Here is a 6,649-nt window from a genome sequence, read left to right as displayed (position 1 = left end):
TTAGGCAGTGCATACATTACCACGGTTACAAATTAAACATTTGAAAGATGCAGCTACAGTTATGTGGAAATTCTTTCATGGAGCAGTTGTTCAGGTCAATAATTGTTTGGTAGTTCACTCCTGTAATCTCAGTACTTTGGGAGGCTGAGGTAGGAGGATCGCTTGAGCCCACAAGGTCGAGGCTGCAGTGACACACTGTATTCCAGCCTGGGTGACAAAGTGAGACCCTGTCTTAAAAAACAAACAAAAAAGGTTTGGTTACAAGATTCAGAAATCTACCAAATAGCTTGGAAAAGAGTTGTTGCTAAAACGGAGCAGAAACCTGGAACTTTATTGCAGGAAGTACAGTGAAACACTGTAGGATCTAGGAAGTCACCAGCAATTAATCTCTTTCTGTGTCTCTGACTGCCTCTCATTCTCTGTCTCTGTCCTCTACTCACCTTGTTTTCTGCTCTCCCTCTCCTTTTGTCTCTGTCACTCTGCCTTTGTTTTTTAAAGCTTACACATAATCATCTATGTACCTACTATATTATCTTTCTGTGGACTGGTTTCTCTGAAGACCTTTTTATCTCTGCTTCCCCACATGGAGTGACATGTTAGTCCTGTCTTTATTAGTTCTATCTTCAGAGCCTCAGTTTGTTAATGTGTTTGAGCTGCTATGGTGCAAACTCTGAACTCAGCTCTAGAACTTCACAACTCCAGTGACTGCTGCTTACCTCATGTTTTGTGTTTCTTAGCTCATATTCTCCAGAGATTAAACCAGACTCAGTGTGACCAGGCATCTCAGTCAGCTGTGGCCAGATGGGGCCGAACCTGTTTGTAAGAAGTTTGCAATGTACACACAACCTTGTGAAACCATTTGTGGCAGCTTTGAAATTGTGGTCTCCTCAGAAAATGTAGGCATTGGAATCATTCCCAAGAAGACATGGGCTAGGTGGATTCCACCAATGACTTACCACTGTATTTCATTTCTGCAGAGCAAACTTATCCTTCAAGATGTTCTTTTCTAGCATGATCCCATAGTATAAGTACAGCTACAAATACCTATTCCCCACTCTGTATCTGGTCCATGTGATCATCATCCTGTCATAATGACATCCTCCACGTTTAGTGACACATTTTAATATCAGCACACCAGCCATTCAGTAGGGAAAATGAAAATAAAAAATTACCAATTAGAAAAGGAGGCTGACTTGGTGGTAGGGAAGGAACTTAGAAAACAGGATCGTACACTGATCACTAGTCCAGACCAATAAATGCCATAAGTCTGTTTCTTGCCTAGGTAATAGAATAACTTCCTAAGTCATGCTTTGGGGGTCCTAGGATATGCTTAACTACGATTCTCTCTTTCTGTTGTCCTAAGGCCTACCTTCTGAGGGACCTAAGAGAGGAGTCTTCTCTCCACTAGAGTACATATTGTCTGGTGCCAGCAGCCTTTTCTACTTGAGTCTGGAGCCTGCAGAAGAGGCTCAAGATTCAACACCATCTTGATAGGAGTTGGGATAGGTACTTGTCCAAGACTAAGGTTCTTCTGGTGATAACTACCCCAGAACATTAGTGGGCTCTCAGTCATTGTCCTGAGTACATCTTTGACTGAAACGTGATGCCAGGAATTTCTGTGGGATAAATTTGCTCCCTTCATCACAAGGCTGCCTAATGACCTTTTTACCTTCAGGATTTTTGTTATTCAGCTTTCTATTCCCATTGTTTCTAACAGCCTTGTCCTCAAGAGAATAAAGGAGCACAAGTGATTAGAAAGAGGCTTGCTTGCAGGGACTGGAAAGCACCTCTTCCCTAGTCTGCCCTATGGATCTCTCCCTTCCACAAGTTAAATTCCAGTCTATAAAAGTGTTTTACAAGGGGTTGGTGGGGCTGGGATTGGGCATCAACGTGTTTATCCTGTGGGAAAGGCTTAGGATTCCCACACTAGTCTGCGTACTGTTAGATATTCTCCTTTCAATTGCTGGCCTCTTGAGGTTTTTCAAACTCATGAATAATATCTGGATCTGGTCTCCAGCAATCTCAGCAGAAGATTTCCCTTTTGAAACAGGTCATTTTCCCTGCCTTTCTCTATCTGCTTTTAGCCAGACAACCTGCACGTGTGGTTTGGGTCCCAAGAGATAATAGGTCATTGTTCGGCTCTTTTGTTATCACTTACCTTCAAAGTACCAGTTTTCCATAGAATAGGGAATCCTCCCTGTCCACCCCACCTAACCCCATCCCTCCTCTTTGCTTTAACTCCATGGTTAGTTTTACATTTTCACTGAGGATCTGTTACTTGAGCAATCCTATTCCTGGCACCAGTTTCTGTTTTAGAGATTTGCTGTTTTCAAGAAACAGGAGCCCAATTCTAAAATAAAGGGGTGGTGGTGTAAAGAATCCAAACTGCAGGAAGTTTAGGCAGGTTTTGTTACCCTTTATCCCTCACTGGGCCACATTGTCTGGATTCTGTACACCCTTCTTTCCCTTTGGAGCTTGGCTTCTCTGAAGATTTCATCCTTTCTGCTTCCTTGCAATTTAGGCTTGCCCAGGGCTTTGGGCTCCATGGAGCTATTTCTGACCTAGCTCTTTGCTTCCAGTATTCCTTGTTTGTTCCTTATGATTCAAAATCTGGAACAGGAGTTCATATTCTCAACTTGGGCCAACTGTCCACCCCAGAACAATGACCTGTGGCTTGAACGGTAAAATCTCCAAGAACAAAACAGCCACATGTGCCCAGACCTTTGGGGAATGAAGAGCACTTCCATAAAGAAAGCATGAGCTGAGACCCCTGACCCTGTTACCTAGACTGATGAAAATGCGGCTGGCCTTTATAAAACTTTCAGTTCCATAATACTTTTTTTTTTTCAGTGACATTAATGGGAAATGCTTTATGATCCAAGAGATAGCATCCAGGTTCATTGTAAAAAATTTTAGTTTGGGGCTTCTTTTTTGAGCAGTTCTAACTGTAAGAATTAATATTTCGTGACTTTTACTCTTCCTTAGATATCCTCCAAGTGATAAAGAGAAAATTTACTTTTTAAAAATAGAATAAAGCTCCTATTTTGTAAATCTCATATGGGTTCTTTGGACTCATAAATCTAAGACATATTATGAGATCTTTTCTGTATCTTTCAAAACTTACTATCTCATTATCCTAGGAATTATTTAATCATTACTAATCAATTATTCCAAACTATGCTATAAAAATAAAGACTAAAATAAAAAGGAAATGGAATATTGATGGAATTACCTAAAAGGATAATGTGATAGGAAAATAAATGATCATTATTATAACATCCTTCAGTTTTCATATAGCATTGTCAAAAGTATTACATCATCTTTCAAGAAGGTATGAAAGTCTGGAGAAACACCATCTTTAGAGTCCTTTTTGTTTAAGCTTTCAGTGAATACAGTTAAGAGTTCAGAATTTTTCATTTTTTGCCCATAATAGCAAGAAGAAAATAGAAGAATTTCCACAATTATTAAAGCAGGTGAACACAGAGAGACAGAGGGCAGTACTCTAGACCCTAGATGATGTTGGTGAAACTGATCATGTAAGCAAAATCTCAGACCATGAGTCTAAAGATGCATGTTCTAGATGAGTTTTCTCATACTCAAGAATGAAGGAGTGAACCATATATTTCCAAGGACAACAAGGAAATAGTATTTCCAACCAGGTACTCAATGAGAAGAGCTTAATCATGCAATATTTTGTGACAAGAACCTGGACCATTTAATTTTGCTAAATGCTGTATTTGATCTTTTATGATGTTTATCCACCAAAATTTACTTGATATAGTTCCTAAGTTGAAAAATGCTAAAGATAGCTATGTGCACAAAGGTGATTTAAAAAATCAAGATGTAGAAATGAAAAAAATCTTTCTAATTGGTGCTTATAAATCAAAAAATGAAAATGTTTTGCAATAATCGCCATCATTCAACAAAATTATGTCATTAAAGCTTTAGACTTTATTTTTAATTTTTGTTTTTTCTGTTTTTTTGGGTTTTTTTTTGTTTTGTTTTTTAGAGATGGGGTCTCACTCTGTCATCCAGGCTAATTTTTGTATTTTTAGTAGAGACGAGGTTTCACCATGTTAGCCAGGCTGGTCTCAAACTCCCAACCTCAGGTGATCCACCAGCCTCAGCCCCCCAGACTGCTGGGGTTACAGGCATGAGCCATTGCACCCAGCCTGATAGCTCATTTCTTCTGAGCACTGAATCACTGTCCCTACTTTTTACACAGGGAAAGCAGTTTGCCAGCCTTGCATGTTTACTTTTTTAAAAAGCAGAAGCATGTGAACATTTCACAATCCCCAAATTTTCTAACACTTTTATACATTCTTTGTGGCCAAGGTTTCCTGGAGGAAGTGTCAGGGGGAGGAGGGAAAGCAATCTCACATTTATTCAAATTTTTTTGGAGCTACTTTTAAAAAATAATCCTTTGAAAGTGATTTTATGTTGCCTAAATATATGATAGATTTTTTAAAAAATTTTGATACTATTTTAAAAATTTAATGTTAGGCATTTGGACTTTACTAAGATCTTCAGATTTAAAAAATGTATCTTAACTCTCATGCCAGGAAAAATAGTCATCACCATTTACCATCTACTTCCAATGAATCTTAAAACTTTAAAAAAACATATTTTAAGGCCATGCGCAGTGGCTCACGCCTGTAATCCCAGCACTTTGGGAGGCCAAGGTGGCCGGATCATGAGGTCAGGAGTTTGAAACCAGCCTGACCAACATGGTGAGACCTCATCTCTATTAAAAATACAAAAAATTAGCCAGGCTTGGTGGCAGGCACCTGTAATCCCAGCTACTACTCGGGAGGCTGAGGCAGGAGAATCATTTGAAACTGAAAGGCAGAGGTTGCAGTGAGCTGAGATCACGCCACTGCACTCCAACCTGGACAACAAGAGTGAAACTCTGTCTCAAAAAAATAAAGAAAATATATTTTAAGTCATTTTATGAATAATTTACTGAATTATAAAGAGACAGTTTAAAAAATAAACTTTACTAGAAATTTTAGTAAGAATTTAAACACAGTAAGGACAATTTTTATTTTATATTTTCTTAGCGTTGAAGGTAAAAATGGGCAATGTTGGTTGAATGTAAGTAACTGCTCAATATGTGCCATGAATGAACCTAGAGGATATCCACCTTGTAAATAATTATTCCATATCTCAGATATATTTCTTTTAGGTACCAGTTCCTTATTACTTCCATTTCTTCTTGTACTTGCATTGCCAAAATGCAATGCCTCTTAAAACTTTGAGCCAAGCATGGTGGCTCAAGCCTGTAGTCCCACTGTTTGGGAGGCTGAGGCGAGAGGATTGCTTAAGCCCAGGAGTTCGAGGCTGCAGTGAGTCAAGATCGCACCACTACACTCCAGCCTGGGCAACAGAGTGGGATTCTGTCTCAAAAAAAAAATTTATATATGTAATATCAAACAATGAAGAGACATGGAAGAAATTTAAATGCATATTACTAAGTGACAGAAATCAAGCTGAAAAGGCTACATATTAAATGATTCCAGCTATACCATATTCTGAAAAAGGCAAAACTATGAAGACTGTAAAAGATCAATAGTTACTAAGGGTTGAGTGAGGGAAGGTGAGGGGTAGAGATGAGTAGGCAGAGCACAGAAACTCTTAGGGACAGTGAAAATACTCCCTGATACTATAATAATAGATGTATGCCATTATACATTTGCTTAGACCCATAGAATGTACAACACCAAGAGTGAATCAATGTGAAGTGTGGACCTTGTGTGAAAATGACATGTCAATATAAGTCCATCAATTATAACAAATGTACCACTCTGATGAGGGATGTTGATAATGGGGGAGTCCATGCCTGTATTGGGGAAGGGGGTATATGGGAAATCTCTGTACCTTCTCAGTTTTGCTGTGAACCTAAAACTACTCTAAAAAAATAAAGTCCTTTTAAGTAGGGACACTAAAAAAATAACCCATCCTTACATGACAAAATGCTTCAAATGTTCTTATTCTTGTGACTTGCAGTTTTTGGTAACCACAGCACTGTCTGATAAATCCAATTTATTACAAGTACTATTTTCTTGTCTTTAAATGGCCATTGTAGGATGGTCTTTGTCTACACTGCTTTAAATCACTAAGAAATAGAATTTTCTTCCAAGTTATCTTAAAATTAAGTTTGAATTATTTATATAATTTTAGATTATCAAGTTAATAGAATTTTTTTTGCCATTCTAGAATTGTGAAATTAGGAGTCCATTAAAAAACTGTAAACTTTTCAAACATACAGAAAAGTACACAAAATCATATATCAAACAACTGTGTCCTGCCACCTAGACTTAATAAATGTTAATATTTGCTTCAAGTTTTTATTTTTAAAGAACCAGGCCAAGTGCAGACAAATAAAATCTATCCCTTTCTCTCTCTCTCTCTGTCTTTCCCTCTCTCTCCAGTGAGAGTCACAATCCTGAAGTTCATATGCATCATTCTCAGGCATTTTTAGTATTGTTTTGTTTTTAACACATTCTGTTAATTATATCATATTTGAAACTTGCTACATTTCACTAAACATTGGTTTTAGGTTTTAACCATACTGATTGATGTAGCTCTACTTTACCAATTTTAATTGCTATTTAAATATCTCAAATGTATGAATAAACCAGAGTTTATT

The sequence above is a fragment of the Pongo pygmaeus genome, chromosome 15 (genome assembly GCF_028885625.2).
Source record: "Pongo pygmaeus isolate AG05252 chromosome 15, NHGRI_mPonPyg2-v2.0_pri, whole genome shotgun sequence".
Taxonomy (NCBI): Eukaryota; Metazoa; Chordata; class Mammalia; order Primates; family Hominidae; genus Pongo; species Pongo pygmaeus.
Note: the sequence above shows the minus strand (reverse complement) of the source record.